The 17,216-nt window shown below is 42.3% G+C and overlaps 1 long non-coding RNA gene across 3 annotated transcripts in view; it reads right to left on the reverse strand.

The window, feature by feature from the left end:
* Nucleotides 1–505: 505 nt before the first annotated feature.
* LOC310698110 overlaps nt 506–17,216 on the reverse strand; it is an 81,038-nt gene continuing 64,327 nt past the window's right edge. For all 3 annotated transcript variants that reach the window (XR_014521320.1, XR_014521321.1, XR_014521322.1), the window contains one exon: nt 506–2,586. This is a non-coding gene — a long non-coding RNA (uncharacterized lncRNA). The remainder of the gene's footprint in view (nt 2,587–17,216) is intronic.

The raw sequence follows: 17,216 nt of genomic DNA on the forward strand, positions 1-17,216 counted from the left end.
GATAAATAGGTACCGGTCCAGCGGGAAGGTAAATGGTGTTTCTGTGTGCTGCTCTGGTTCACCAGAAGCAGCTTAGTCATGCTGGCCACATGACCCGGAAGCTGTACGCCGGCTCCCTCGGCCAATAAAGCGAGATGAGCGCCACAACCCCAGATTCAGACACGACTGGACCTAATGGTCAGGGGTCCCTTTACCTTTTACCTAGGGTTTTGAAAACTAAATATGGCTGAGATGAGATGTTCAAATGTAGTCTGTGGTTATCCTCAACCTAAGAAACTGAACTAGAAAACTTTCTGCTCCAGTTTCCCCCGTTCCAAATCTAAACTGCATCACTTGCTTTCTAGTCAATTCTGGCCAGCACGTATTGAGTTCAAACAATTCATTGTGTAGGATTATATGCACTTGGGTTGGTGCAACAGAAAACTACCTGTTGTACTCTATGCAGTAATTTATAAAACATTTTTTAAAAAAAACGACGACCAGGTAAAGGACAAAGACAAGCTCCTCTTGAAAGAAGCTGACTTTTTATATTTTTCCCTTAACCATCAGATCTTTACAGCCTTTTATATCAGAGCAAATACAAGCTTAAAAGGAGAGATGGAAACCTTGCATTGTCTGTTGATGCACCATACAAGTGGTCCCAGACGTGCCACTACCAGTTCTGAGGAGTCCTGCAAGCAAGAAAAGAAAAGTCTCTTCTTTCAGCAATTCCTTCAGTATAACAGGTACTTAGGGGGTTATTTTATCCCTTCTTCTTCTTTAAAGCCACAAAGGGATTGTTCTCTGGGACATTTGTCCTGTTTAGTTTTTGCCAGCAGCATTAAAATAGGTGGCTGTTGTACATTATTTTGCATTCGTTGGGACACATGCTTTTCTTGACACAGCTGTGTCGTATTTAATACATTACCTGTTCTCTGACTTCCCGATTAAAGCATTATATTAAACATCAATCCAGGACTTCAGAAGGGAAAGAAGAATTGCTGGCCACTGTTTGCACACCACTTCAGCCAGTTAAACCCTATTGCTTCTCCGGATTTAGTGATTGCCACACACTCAGAGCCTGAACCCTAAAAGCCTCACTTCTGTACTTGACTGTTGCGCTTTAGATGTGCTGAAAATAGGAGTCCGTTTCTCCACATTGGGTTCAGTTGGCTCCCTCTTTCAGTTCACATTGGCTCACTCGGCCTTCCTCCAAAGGAGCCCAAGGTGGCAAATATGCCCATATTAAAACAATATAATTAGAACTTTAAAAAAAAAAGTTTGAAAACTGCAAAAAGCAATCACCTGCTCTCAAAGCTAATAATTTCTGAGTGGTCAGCCATCAAATAGAAATTCTCCTAATAGTTAATAATGAGTGCAAATGATGCACTGGCCAAGGGATAATGTTCCACAAACAAGGAACCACCAGCAAGAAGCCTCTGTCATGAGTTACCTCCAACCAGGCAACTCCCAGTGGTATCACCATAAACATTGCCTCGCTGCTGATCATAGAAGCCCAATATGGTTGATATTGGGGAACATGTGTTGTTGTTTTTTTAGGTACTTGTATCCCAAGTACCTAAAAAAGCATACTCCTCCTCCTGCTGAGAATCAGCTGACTGGGAGCTTCTCCATATCTACTTTCATAGCATTGTCCTATTCATTTTGGGTTTATAATTTGTATTTATTTTATTTTATTACTGAGGGCAATGTGACATTGTCATTGTTGTGTTGTTATTCTAGTTTATTTCCCATACAATCCTATTTTTCCTCCTACCACAAAATAATCTGACATTTCTGAATTATCTGTATTCGTGGTATGTAACTGTCCTGCTGTAGATGTTATTTGATTTTTCCACAATACTGTTGTGAGTTGTTGTGGGAGGGGTGTGTGCCTGAGTCCCTTCCAATTCCTGAACCCAACAAGGATTCAATTGCTGGACTAGCCAGGCCAGATTCTTGATAATGGCATAAGTATGGGTCATTGAGGTAAAAAAACCCAGAAGCTACTCTGTGCCAGAGGACAAGTGGGTGGACCCCTCTCCCTCACCTGGTTATTAGTTAGAAGAACAAAATCCAGAGTTGTGTGAGAGTTAGAAGCTAGAAGCAGGCTGCAGGCTGGGCAGATGAGAGAGAGAGAGTCAGGCCTGATTTCCACTGGAATACAAGGCTATGGCTATGGAAGAAGCAAGACCTTCTTGGGCCATTAATGTTATGCGTCTTCCACTGGCTCAGGTTGCAGATGTGTGTAAATAAACCATATAACATAAAACAGTCTCCACTGTCCCTCATTCCAAGGAAACTGATTCCTGGGTAAGCACCCGGAACCCCTGAAATCTCACACTACTTGGGGTAGCATGCAACAATCCTCTACATTTAGTGATCTAGTGTTTGAGTCACTGTGGTGATAGGTGACATTTTCTGCAAGTTCCAGTAGGTGCCTTTTTCCAGGGAGATACTGTGGTCCCTCTGCAGCAGTTGTCATGACTGTGTCCCAATCATTGCCTACTCATCAATCAGCAACTCCAGGTAGAATCTGAGTAGAACAAATCCTCCACTGTTCAGTATGGTGAATGCGTCTTTCTTCCATCTGATCTTCTGGAGGACCTGGTGGGACAGATTTTCAGAATAAAACTCTGAGTAAAACTTAGTTGGCTATGACCCTTTTTTTTTTAATAAAGTGGTACCTCAGTTGTTGAATGTAATCCATTCCAGAAGACCATTTGACTAGTGAAACATTCAACAACTGAGGCACAATGGGCAGTCAGCAAATTCCATTGAGAAAATGGAGAAACACGCTTCAGAAGCCATTTGACTTCCAAGGCATGTTCGAAAACAGAAGCATTCACTTCCAGGTTTTGGGCATTCAAAAACTGAAACGTTCAGCTTCCGAGATGCTCTAAAACCAAGGTTCCACTGGTGGAGGAGGTGAGTGCGGCCCACCCCAGGTGTCATCCGTTAGGGGGGGTGACATTGCTGCCCCACCCCTGGGTGCACAGCATTTGCATCGCTCTAGGTGCCGGAGCACCTAGCTCTGCCTCTGCGAGGTTCCACTCTAAATGCAAATATTGGTCAATAACTCAGGTGCACACCAGTAAATATGAATTTTACTAGTGGAAGGAAAATACAATGGAAGAGGTGTGATGTAAGACGCCTCATTCCAGACACATTCCATCACTAGTATGAACAAGAAGGAGTGCAATCACAACCTCAAAAAACGAATAAAGATCTCTAGAGCAAGCATGGGAAACCTTGGACCCAGAGGCTGAACGTGATCTTCCAGGCCTCTACACCTGGCTATCAAACATTTGCTCAGGCCACACGCCTCAATGTCCCTGCCTCACATGTCATTGAACTCTGATAATGCCTCTTGCTTGTCAGGATGGTGACAGACAGGGATGGGTGAGCATGTGTGGAATCTAGCCTACCTGCCAATGGTAAATTTGCATTTGTTGCTCTGTCCAGTTTTGGCTCTGACCGCGCGCCCAGCACTGCCCAGATGGTTAGGTTGCATATTGAAAGCAAGTATCTCAAAGAACCATTTCATACATTTCAAACCATTAGCTCAGGTTGCCTTTAACACATTGAAATTCTCACTAGCCGATAGAATTCCCTCCTGGCACTTTAATTTGCTAATCCATTCGGAGCTGCAGAGAGGCAGAAGTCACGAATCAGGTCTATTTTTGTGCAGTGTTCCTGCTGCCAGTACAGGGCAGAGAGCAGACTTTCCTGTAATTTCACACTGATTAATTCTGCATGGGATCCAAGAACCTTAATCAAGGGAATTGCCTTGGGTTCCCTTTTCACCAAGACAAACATGGCTGTGTCCCCAACCCTAAAATATAGTGGAGTTCTCTTCGGAGGGTAGAATTTCAATAAACGTTATTTTGGAATATACAAGCTGCCTTTCCAAAAAAATCATCTTTTTTTAGCTTGTTTCTAGATGAGCTGTTTATTGTTGTGGGAAGCTCAGTTAACACTGTTTCTGATTTGTTACCTGGGAGGTTACACAATGTTGCATCAAGCAATTGTTTTTTACCACTTTCTAGCGCATTTTCCTGTAACTTTCCTTATTGCAAAAATTCTTATTTCTTTTCATGGGCATGTGGAGCAGGCTCATTGTGCAAGAACACGTATTTGAGCATATTATGCCACTACTGGCCTGACTCCACTGGCTGCCAATTAGTTGCCAGACCCAATTCAAAGTGCTGGTTTGGATCTATAAAGCCATATATGGCTCAGGATCTCAATACCTCAAGGGCTGCTTCTCCCCACATGATACAACCCAGACTGTGATCATCATCTGATTCCCTTCATTGTGTGCCCCCTCCATGCGAGGTCCAAAGGGTGGTAATACGAAAACAGTGGCTCCCCATTTGTGGACTGCTCTCCCTAGGGAGCCTCACCTAGACCCTTCGTTAAACATCTTTAGGCACCAGACAAAAACCTTCTTCTTCTCCCAGGCCTTTGGCTTATTAAACAATCTAAGGCCTTCTAAATTGTTGAGGGGTATTGTTTTGGTTTGTTCCCATGTTTATGCAGTGGTGTGCGGGGAACAGGGGAAGAGTTAGGGGCAGAGGACCAGCTTGCAAGGGGGATTGTGGGGTGGGGATGATGACGTTGCATGCATGAGAATTGCACCTCCCTCCTTAAGCCAGGCAGAAACTTCACGGGCTTTGGGAAGGAGAAGCCAGACCTCTGACAGGATGCTGCAGCCCCCCTGCCTCCTTCCCAAAGCCAGAAGGAAGCTTCCTGGGCTTTGGGAAGGAGGTGTCAGGTGAACATTTAGGGGCCTAATGGACCCCAGTGTACTGACCACACGCCAGTGATGTTATGTATGTTTGTGCTTTTAAATTGTAAGTTGTAAACTGCCCTGTATCATTGGATGAAGAGCAGAATAGAAATTGTTGCCATTGTTGTTGCTGCTGCTGCTGCTGTTGTCATGTGGAAGGGGGGAGTATTGGTTGGCACAACTCTCTCTCTCCCTCTCTCCTCATCCCCTGGGGAGGGAGAGCTTGCTTTAGGTATCTCTCTGCTTTCGATATCTCTCTGATTGTGGGAGTGCAGCCCACTTGTGCCATGGTGGAAAGGCACAAGTGTAGAGGAAATATGAAGTGGTGGTGGCTGGGGCGGTGGCCAGAACATGTTGCCCTTGTCAGCTCTAGCTCTCAGCAAAAGTACTGCAGGAATGCAACAAAAACAAATGCCTTTTCTCCCTTTGTATTCTGAGAGCACAATGATTTCTGGAATACCTGTATCCTGACACTATACACACACACACACACACACACACACACACATACACACACACCTCTTCTGCTTTTTTTGTGTGTGGGGGTTGCTTTTGCTTCACAAGTTAGATCTTTCATTTCCCCTGACTTTCTCAGTAATGGAGTGCACAATCAAGTTCATGCTGTGGGCAACGCAGGAGACATGAACAGTGCTATTCCTCCATGCTGGAGCCTTTATCGACAACAATAAAACAGACATGCCCAGCAAAATAATCCAATACTGTATCTCACAGCTGAAATCATCCAGGAATTTGTATTAGGTAAGATCCACAGGGAAGTGCTGTATTCAAAGGGAAAGCCATTTGGAAGGGTTTTTCATCTGTGTCCAATACCGAGCTACAGAGGCTCAATGTGCTGCTAATAGCATATTCAGCGCTTGCCTCTGATGCAGAGAGAAATCTGGCGTGATTGTTCAGTCCAGCTGCCTGTGGTCAGCTATGTAACACTTAGCAAATGAATTTTTAAAGTCATTTGCAGTAGGGGACAAAAAGCAGAATTAATTCAAAGCTTCGCAGGCTCAGTGAGCTGATGTTTATCATTATTTGTAAAATGTGTTATAAGTTGCCTCTCCCACTACAGCAACAACATGAAAAGTGCCTGGAGCAATGTATAAACTATTAAAGGCAAGTTTGAAAGTTTATTTGGGCAAGGGGAGGGGGTGTCATGCAAATGCAGGAGCTTGTAATTACACCACTTGTTTCATACACAAACATTGGCACGTTTATTTATTACATTTCTATAGCTCATGTTGTGCTATGTATACATGTAATGGGAAGCCACAATAGGCTTGAGTATGCTATGAGTGTGTGTATAAATGTGTGTGTGTACACACACATGTTGTGGTGCAATGGGTTAGTGCGTCTGGCTGTTAACCAGAAAGTTGGTGGTTTGAGCCCAGGGACAGCTACGGGCAGGATTCCTGCATTGCAGGGGGTTGGACTAGATGACCCTCGGGGTCCCTTCCAACTCTACAATTCTATGATTCACACACACACACACACACACAGAGAGAGAGAGAGAGAGAGAGAGAGAGAGAGAGAGAGATGTGATTGTGAATCATGATTGCCTGCAGGTGAGTGACCTATTGACCTACAGGCTCCCAAAGCCAAATACCATGTTGTGTGAAGCTGCCTTCGTAATATCCTCCTTGGAATTATTATTTTTTCATACATGCAAACCTATTCCATGTTTACGAAGAATTATCTCCCAGGGATTTCAAGAGGACTTACTCTCAAGTAAGTGTGCATGGTCAGTGCAAGCATTATTTAAGAAGAATTACAGTGCAGATTTCTAACTTAAGACCTTGGCCTAATGTTGAGTGTTCCCTCAGGTGGGAAGGCTATCTTCTATACAACTCCTAGGTCTCAGTTCCCTCTAGGAAATCACAAAGCTGCCCTTCTCTACATACAACCAGTCTGCCCCCTTTCTAACCATCTTGCTGGTTGATTCTCTCATCTACCCTAGAGGATCCATAAGGTTTTGCCCCATTTGCAGTGCTGAGCTGCTCCTATGTTTGGGCTCAAAACACCAACTTGGTCCATTTCTTTGTGTTCCAGATACTTGCAACCTCTGCAGCCATTGGAATTTGAACTCAAAACTGGGCAATTGCCATTCAGATTTTAAAAAAACACACAAAACCCTAAATGACTGGAAACAAACTCTAGCCTGCTTGCCACTATCCCTTGAAAATTCATTCATTCATTCATTCATTCTTTAAATTTCTATACCACCTTTCATCCAAGGATCACAGGGTGGTTCACAATATAAAAACACAAAAATTCACAATATAGAAACAAACAGAAATATACACACACACATACGGTTTAAAAGGCAATAGATTATTTAATTAGCCAAAAATTACCTAATTTTGCTAAAGATTATAAGATCAGCAATCTTTTCAAAGGAGGAAGCAAAAAGAATAAGTGAGCAACAGAAAAGATTGTGGAGCAGATTAAATCTGCTGAAAGATCTGCAACGCACACAAGAGTGGTGGATATAATTAATTCCATAAGGAAGCAGAGGAAAACATATAAGAGAAATGCACCACATTTTTCAGGGTCAATTGCTGTGAGAGACAGGTGTTGTCTTTTGGCTACTTTAAGGAAGGAAAGTTAACACAACTGGGGGTTATTATGTATGAGAGAGGATTCATTTTAGGACAAAATGGAGCCTTACATGGTGGTGGCAGGATTGGAAACTTTGAAAACAAACGAAAAGACACACATAAGCCAACCTAGAATTCACCTCTTATTATCTTAAAGAAATTCCAAGGTTTTTGGTTTTTAAACTTAAATTAGTGAGTAGGAAGTTTCACTAGCCGGTTGTGCAGTGTATTCTTCAACATATTGATGCAATAATACTGCATTAGTGATGCATTTATCTGTCCAAACATCATTCCACTTTACAAGTTGTTCTGCAATGGTTCCCCAATGTTACCACATTATTTCCATCTGCAGAGGCAATCTAGCACTATAGAGCAACAAAGGAAGGATCAAGATTAATGACTGAGCTGGAACATTTGTGACATGAAGAGTTACAGAATTTCAGCAGGAAGATATGGGAAATGAACTAATTGGAAACAAAGCAGTATGTTCGCCCCAAAACCTATGCAGTTGCAAACAGTATTAATAGCAGGGGCCATGCCATTATATCAGCACGTCATCATGAATGGACAATAAAAAGAACATTTGGAGTGCCCCTAGAATATAGAATTAATGACCTCCCCGTACATAAAAGAGCCAGTTTCTGGTGCTACACTCTCATATAAATGAACGTCCATCATTCATTAATATTGGTAACAAGATCGTAGCCAGCAGTTTTGTGATAACAGAGCCAGAGGGAACACAGGGAAGGTGGAATAAGTGCAGGAGATCAAAGAACCTGAATACAGGAAGTCTGAACAGGATGCTGAACTAAATGTCCCTTTGGAATGATCCACCAAGGCTTTACTTATGTTCCTATTGCAGTTAACAGAGGTGTAGAACCAGGATGAGGTGGTTGGAAACAAGGGTCAAGTCCTAAAAAGAAATCAGTTTTAGAACTAGGTTCTGAACCTACTCCACATAGTTGTTGTGACAGAGCAACTATATATGGAACCCTGAGTTCCTTGGAAGAATGGTGGTATAAAATTGCAAAGAAAAAAAAAAAGCCCTGCCACCATTTCTCTCTATATATAAAACTCAGAACAATGCTTTTTCTAAAAAGTAATTAATAGAGCTGTAAAATTTACAAAGGAAAGAGGCTGTTGGTTGGGTGAAAACCCACGTTGCTTATGTAAACGCATTCAGTTTAAAATCATAATTAAGAAAACAAATTTGTGAAGAGCATTTTAACGATTTCATACCTTGCTGTGCTACTTTCTACTATATTTTGTATGCGCTGCTTCATTCTCTTATTCAGTGGCTTTTATTCCACAGAGCTTTCTCTCCCTCCCCCCCCCATTTGTTTCAAATTCCTAATGAGCAGCTATGACAACAAGGAACCAGCACATGAAAGTTAAATAGGATTTAAAATTGACAGTTTTTTTTATTAATACCTGACATTTAAACAGTTCTTATTTTTAAGAGGCCCTTCTTCCAAGCAAGATTTGTAATTGGTTTAAAGTTTTCCTTTGCTTGCATAAGACTGCTGTAATTCCTAGGCACGTTTTAAGGGAGTTCGGCAGCCTGGCTTCCCCTTACATCATATTTTAAGCATCCCTGCTAACAAATGACAGTGCTGCGTGAATGTGCATATTTTCTGAACATCAGCTCTGCATGATTTGGGGCCTCAGCAATTTTAGCGACGTTATCTCTCTTGCACGTTGTAATCTATGTGACTGATTTTCAGAAAGGAATTAAAGGGAAGTGGAAAGCCACAATGCCATGGAAACTGCATGCAGCCAGGTCCGGGTGAAAGGAGATGGGATCTGTCCATTGAATGGAGTAGAATGGTGCAATCTGTACCTTTTTACTTTGCTTACATTGAACTGTGGGTTCCATTTTACTGCCCATTCACCCAGTTTGGAGCAATTCCCTTGGAGCTCATTTTGTTTTAACTGACTGGACAATCTAGTACCATCAGAAAGCATGGCTACCACACTGCTCATCCCAAACTATATTATTTATGAACAAGTTAATGTTTTGTATGTGGGTGCCGTGTATGAGTACAGTGGTACCTCTGGTTACGTACTTAATTCGTTCCGGGGGTTCGTTCTTAACCTGAAACTGTTCTTCACCTGAAGCACCACTTTAGCTAATGGGGCCTCCCGCTGCTCTCATGCCGCCGCTGCACGATTTCTGTTCTCATCCTGAAGCAAAGTTCTGAACCTGAAGCACTATTTCTGGGTTAGCAGAGTCTGTAACCTGAAGCGTATGTAACCTGAAGCATATGTAACCCAAGATACCACTGTACAAACACACACACACACATTATATGTAAGTGGCTACAATTATTGCTAGGAAATATGGCTAGCAAGGCCGATCTTACACTTTAATAACTGTAGATATGTACTACTGTTGTACTGTGTATTTTGGGTCTATGGACTGCAATAAAGCGCTGTGTGTGTGTGTGTGTGTGTGTGTGTGTGTGCGCGCGCACACACACACACACACATAGCAGAGAAAGGGGCCATGGAGGAGATGATGGGAGATGGAAGGAAGCAGGTTTTCAGCAGTCCATACAGAGATTCAACAGCCCACCTATTCAGAAAAGGGACAGAACAATACAGTACAAGGACTTTGCTGTGCCAAAAAGGGATTTGAACAAAATACAGGGGAAATTTCCAGGGAAAATCAAAAGCACACTGGCCAACATAGCTTGCATTTTTTTGTTTTGTTTTCGGCAATAACAAAAGTGGAAGCAAAAGATAAAAGACTGAAAATGGGCAAGTGGTCTAAAAGGATCAAAAGTTGAAGAAGCCTAAGATTCTAAGACAGAATTGGTCCTCCAGATGTGGCTGGGCTACAAGTCACATCATCCCTGGCATGAACTGATGAGAGTTGTAGTTCAATACCATCGTGGGGCTCCCCTCCCCTCCTCTAAGAGGAGCAGATGATAAAGAGCAAAGGAGCCACAGCAGTAGCAGCCCAAAGGTCCCCTCCAGGTGTCCTTTCTATTGAACAATCATGATTATTTGTGCTCAGGATGTTATCATCGAATTTACAGTGGTACCTTGGGATGCGAATGGGATCCGTTCCGGAGCCCCTTTCGCATCCCGAATGGAACGCAAGACATGACAGCGCGTCTGCGCGTGCACGGGTCGCGTTTTGGCACTTCTGCACATGCGCGTGACACCATTTTGACGGTCTGCGCATGCGCGTGTGTGGCAAAACCCAGAAGTAACACGGTCCGTTACTTCCAGGTCACTGTGGAGCACAACCCGAATTTGCCTAACCCGAAGCGTATTCATCCTGAGGTATGACTATACAGTGGTGCCTCGCAAGACGAATGCCTCGCAAGACGAAAAACCCGCTAGACGAAAGGGTTTTCCGTTTTTTGATGCACTTCGCAAGATGAATTTCCCTATGGGCTTGCTTCGCAAGATGAAAACGTCTTGCGAGTCTTGCGATTTTTTTCGCTTTCCCCCCTTTTTCTAAGCCGCTAAGCCGCTAATAGCCTTTTAGCCGCTAAGCCGCTAAGCCTTTAATAGCCGCTAAACCGCTAATAGCGCTAATCCACTAAGCTGCTAATAGGGTCGCTTCGCAAGACGAAAAAACCGCTAGACGAAGAGACTCGCGGAACGGATTATTTTCGTCTTGCGAGGCACCACTGTAAAGGCAATCATACTTTGCTCTTGTAAAAAAATGAAGCTCTTGCTTCATTTGCATCAGATGCATGTCTTACAATTTCTTGCTAAAATCCTATAACTTTTTATACTACAAACCACTTTTTTGTTCCACTTTTGTTGTGCTATAGTACCAGAGTGCCCCTCCACAGGGTGATAATATGGTAACATAGGGGAACCATCGCAGAACAACTAAGAAAGTGAAATGATGTGTGGACAATCCAGTACAAATCCACCATTAATGCACTATTATTGCATGAGTGGCATGTTGCATCATACACCTACATTGTCCATCTGTCCCCCCCAAAAAAACCAGTCTGGAGGGACCCTAATGAAGAAATCCCAAGGCTGGCATACCCAGTGGCAGAGCTTCATGCTCCAGCACTAGGGGGCGGAGAGCAGGCGGGGCCGGGGCTGGCACACATCCTGGGGGTGTGACGCACCACCCATAGGGGCATGGTGTGTGTCCTGGGGGTGTGGTGCCAAGCACGGGCAGGGGGGCAGCCACGATGGCACCCCACCGGGATCGTGCTGTCGGGGCGGTGCGCTCCCCCTGCACTCCTCTTCCTCCGCCATTGGGCATGCCACCACAGAAAAAAAAAAGTAATCATATACTCATATACTCTGGAGGTAGAGAAGACTTGAAAAGATTCTCTGACGATAACCTTAACTGGCAAACAGGTTCATGACAGAAAGAGTAAGCAAATGGGGGTGGGGGGGATACATTTTCAAACTGTCAAATTATATTGCTGTAACCTTTTCCTTTCTAAACTTGTAGCTGAAGTTAGTAAATATTTGGACTCTTGCTTTCTGGCCCAGCTTCCATCTGCTTCAAGGCAAAAGGAAATGAGTTTCATTCCAACATATTAATTGCAGCTGACATTAATATTCACCATGAACTTTCAATTTGATTAATTTCACAATTTGCGCAATACCAGTTCAAACTGAGGTATTTGTCCAGGAAAATAAAATAATTGAACTTGGTTTGCAAACAAGAAAAGTACTGTTAATTCTGATGGTTTTTACATGCTTTAATTAAATTTAATAATAATGTTCTTCACTGAGAGTTGTGTGACCAAAGAATGATGCTTATTTACTGCTGAATGTGATGATTCTGTTCTGAAGACAATCACATTTCTTGCATTAGCTGCAGAAGAAATTGGCAGCAATTTTGACAAGTTTTCCTTGAAAGTATTTGTGGCAGAATGACTGCACTCCAATGCACCAGTGTCTACATCTGCCAAAATTTGTGAGAATTAGAGTTTGTCTGTATGATCTATTGAGACAGCATATTTTTCAAGGTGGTTTTGATTCACCCTTCATGATTGTCAGCAGCCAAACAAGCCACAACTCTTTTGACTCCAGATTGAAAATATTCAAGCAACATTCCAAAGAGAACTTAAAGAAAAATACAACTGTATCCCAATCGTAACACTTTCAGCTGCAATTATTGTTATCACTATTTGAGCTTACAGCCGCTTGCTATACAAAAATGTATCCAAGAGACTTATAACCTATTTAAATCCATAAGCATAAGTAAAATCATAATTACTCCAACAGCTCTCCAAAAATTCAGGCAGCGGACATTCCCATCCCTGTCTGGAGGTGTCAGAAATTGGACCTGTGACTTTCTGTATAACAAGCAGGTATTCTACCACTAAGCTCTGGCCTTCCCCGTTTGTAACATCTCAAAGTTGCACTGAGGAAAGCAGTGGCATGCCAAATTATTAAACCACCAGTTGGCATCCATATTTCAAAATGAACGCAGCTTCAAGACACAACATAGGTGATGCAGATATAGATTTAGATTGATAGTGGTTTGTTTTTTTTAAAAAAAAAAACCTTGATAAAACAAGCAAGCAAGCAAGAAAACATTTCCTTTATTGATTGTGAATATTTCAGTACTTCTTGGCAGTTCGGCCTGCAGTAGAGCTGTTTCAATGATGGCACCACCTCTTCAGTTGTCGTTCAAGTATGGTTCCTATAATCTCTGACTATTTGGCCATGCTGGCTGCAACTGATATAAGTTAGAGTCTTGCAACATTCGCTGGGCCACAGATTCCTTCTCCCTTTTTAAACTTGTTTCCAATGGTGATCTGCTGTGAAGGTCTTTAGACATATAGTTAAAGCAACCATCTATCCTGAATCTTTTTCAGTCAATATGAACCATCATTGCCAGACCCCAAATACAAAAATTGAGGGAGTCAATAACAAAGGAATTAGGGATGCTTTACTTCAGAGGCTCAGATATCATTGCTATTACCCTAGTTCATAATAGACTGCCAAATGATTGGTAAAGATTCATTGTTTAGATCTTGAAAAGATTCATTGTTCCCTATCTCTGTGAAAATAATGATAAAATAAAAGGGCATGTATAAGGCAATACAGAGTTGAAGATCACAGTGTAACTTACTTTTACGACAGAAACACCTTCAGTGGTTATCATTATTTTGAATTCAAAAACCTGCTTGAAAAGCCAAACACGTACATCATTTCCAGAGCACCATATGGATACTGTCAAAGATTAGACTAATAGTACAATCATCTATCTAGTATTATGCCCATTAAAGCTTTGGAATATGAAATTAAGTGGCTCAAAGTGTTACATTAAATATTAGACATTAAACTGCTCCAACTGAATTACAAAGCCTGCATATTTAAGAGGTCTAAGAAAAGAAGCAAGATTTATGTGTGTGTGAGAGTGTATGCATTGTGTGTGTGTGTGTGTGTGTGTGTGTGCATGCGCGCATGCGCCTAGGTCATAATCCCTTAATGTGTTTTTTCCTTCTTTCTGTGTGTTCTTTTACCTATTAATTGCAGTACTGAACGGGATCTAATTTACAGCAGGAGATAAATGTGTATAATATCATGGCAGCCTAGGTTCCTTCTTTTTTACTACTCCCTTTTATCACTTATTCACACAATAAGAAGTGCAGCTTATTCAAGGTATGATATAAAGATGGCTGTTAAAACACTCCACTGACATAGACATTATGCACACACTGAACAATTTATTTCTACCATGAAAAAGTATATCAAGAAGAGTGCCCCCTGCACCAGCAGCCCTCTGGGAACTAGGACTTAACAGAAGGATGAAAAACGTCAGGCCCAGGTGCAAAATGCAGCTCCTCCAGTATCTGGTCCTCAGGACTCTCCTCAAATCACCCCTCCTCTCAAGCTGCACACCTCACTGCCTCTGCCTTGCATGCTCCTTGAGTGCTTTTGCCTGGCTTGAATATGTTCATAAACTGTGGTCATGCTTTTCTTGCTTATCTGGCTGTAAGGCAGAACAGAGTATGTGAGTTTGTGTGCAAGCTAGCCCCCTGCATTGCAGGAATATTTTGCCCTACATGGGGTTCACACCCATGACTCTGAGATTAAGAGTCTTATGCTCTACCAACTGAGCTACACACATCAAGATTCATATTTTCTTGCTACAGCCTTATTTACCAAAGGCATGTGTGTCCGTCCCGTCCCCGCCCCCCCCCATAAGCAGCCCAGAAGTGAATGTGATTCTCAAGCAGAAAAAGCTTCTCCACACCTTTTCTTTTTCATGAAATTTTATTAAGGCTTTTTCATAATACAATACAATAAGAAACAAAGTAATCTAAATGAAAACAGAAAGAGTAAGAAAAAGAAAAAAATGCACTTCAAGTGGGCAAAGTCCTCTCTCAAAGATAGAGCTGAACCCTTGCCTCACACAGGAGGAGGACATGGGTGGCACTGTGGTCTAAACCACTGAGCCTAGAGCTTGCCGATTGGAAGGTCGGCGGTTCGAATCCCCGCGACGGGGTGAGCTCCTGTTGCTCGGTCCCAGATCCTGCCCACCTAGCAGTTCGAAAGCACGTCAAGGTGCAAGTAGATCAATAGGTACCGCTCTGGCGGGAAGGTAAACTGCGTTTCCATGTGCTACTCTGGTTTCACCAGAAGTGGCTTAGTCATGCTGGCCACATGACCCAGAAAAACTGTCTGTGGACAAACGTCGGCTCCCTCGGCCAGAAAAGTGAGATGAGTGCCGCAATCCCAGAGTCGTTTGTGACTGGACTTAACTGTCAGGGGCCCTTTACCTTTAAAATAGGGTTTTAAAATAGGGTTGAGAGGGGTGCTGAACAGGAACTGGATTCTTCTGCTTAAGATGGAGAATTTGATTCTGTGCAGTGCTGGTCACTGTTCCTTCATGAAGAGCTTCCCTTGTGTTTTGTTCTGTTTATACGATTGCAATAGGATAGACAGGGATGGTAACATGTGGGCGTGCAGGTACACTAAATCATGACCTATGAATCTTTCATTCTAATATGGGTGGAGTCAGAGAAAAAATAAATTGAAACACTCAGTGATACACGTCCATGTGAAACAATTCTAAAAATTCAGATGCGATAACCATAGCAAGTGTGGCTCAATAATGTGATGATATAAAAATAGTAAGTGTAAGATGCAGGCTTATTATGATATGCATTCCTCATCTGGCAAATCAAAGCAACATTAGGGCTTTAAGGAGCAGTTTCCTTTAGTATGGATTATTTTCTCCCCAAGTAAAACATACAGTGATGCATTCTCATTGCATGGAAATCAGGTACCACTGTTTAACATCCTCAAACCCACTTTCAACTCCCACATTACATTGACTATTCTGCCATTGCAATTCATCTCCACCAATGTGCCTCCCAGGAGTCTTGCAAGATTCTTTCTCAAGTGCCACCAAGCATGTATTTTTGTCTCCATTCCTTCATTCATGAACTGTTTTCAATGTAACAGAGAAAGCTAAAAAGGAATACTCTTTATACGGAACATACATTTCAATCAAGGCGCCTCGGTCATTCGATTTATAAATGTTGCAAATTCCAATGCAGTCCTCTTGAAAAAATACCACGTGGAGCTAAAGCAACCATTTCAGCAGCAATTCAGGAAGTTAAAAAAAATCATGTTACTCCTAGATTTTGCTTCGTGTGGGCAGACTTGTTCATGTGGCGTACGGCATAGCTGGCTAGACTGCCTTACTATTCTCTGAATGAAAAGTGGCATATAAATAATTCAAATAAAATAAATGATGGGCGTTGTATTCCAGCAACACAAGTCATAGGTCAGCCAGAAGAGCCACATAGGCTTGAAGTGGAGAGGAGCAACTACTAGGGGAATATTGGATAGCTTAAAGCAGCCTTCCTCAACCCTGCAGTCATTTTGGACAACAGCAAGGATTAGGGTTAATTGCAGCAATAAAACTACTAGCATATTTGCAAAGCTAAGCAGGGTCCGGTATGGTTTCAAATTGTATGGGGGACTGTATGTTAAGAGATTCCTGCATTTCAGGGAGTTGGACTAGCTGACCCTTCCAACTTTATTATTCTATGATTCCAACTCCCATCAGCCTCAGTCAGAATACCCAATGCCCAGTGATGATGGGTATCACAGCCCAAAACATCTGTAGGGCACCAAGTTGAAACTTAAGGAAACAGAATATCCAGGGAAGAGTTTATCAAGCTCACTGAGAGTTTAGCACAAGCCTCTGCAAGGCATCTGGTAAGCATAGCAAAGCAAATGTTTCATGCAGTGTAGATTGCATTATCAGCTTTTGATTATGATTGTGATGATTTATCACTGCCACCACCACTAACACAGTGGATTTCTATCATACCTTTTAGGTTATACACCATCCCAAAGTGGGTTACAAATAATTAATAAAATGCAACATTAAAATGCCAAGATTTGAAATAACAGTAGAAGCAATTAACAACATGAAAACAGTAACTAGATAAAACTTAAGTTCTTAAGAGGAAACAGCAATAACCATAAAGCTACCCAAATGTAAACCAGAATATAAGTCTTTTTTTCCAATCTTCTAAGGGACAGACATATATGGATATTCCAAGGGAGAATATTATAGAGGTATAGGGCCACCACTGAAAAGGGGACCAAGAACAACCGCCACAGGTTAACTATGCCTACTAGCTACAATGACTATGTTTTATGGTTGGAAGAAGTATGCCTCTGAATAACCCTTGCTGGGAATGCCAAGTGGGGAAAGAGCTATTACACCAAGGTCCTGCTTTCAGAATTCCAGTGGGCATTTGGTTGGCAACAGAGTGAATAGGATGATGGATTACATCCAGCCTGGCCTGGTCCAGCAGACTTTTCTTATGTTCTTGTGATCATTCAGCAACTGTGACTTAACCAGCATTTTGCAG

The sequence above is a fragment of the Podarcis liolepis genome (assembly GCF_965112155.1).
Source record: "Podarcis liolepis genome assembly, chromosome: Z".
NCBI lineage: Eukaryota > Metazoa > Chordata > Lepidosauria > Squamata > Lacertidae > Podarcis > Podarcis liolepis.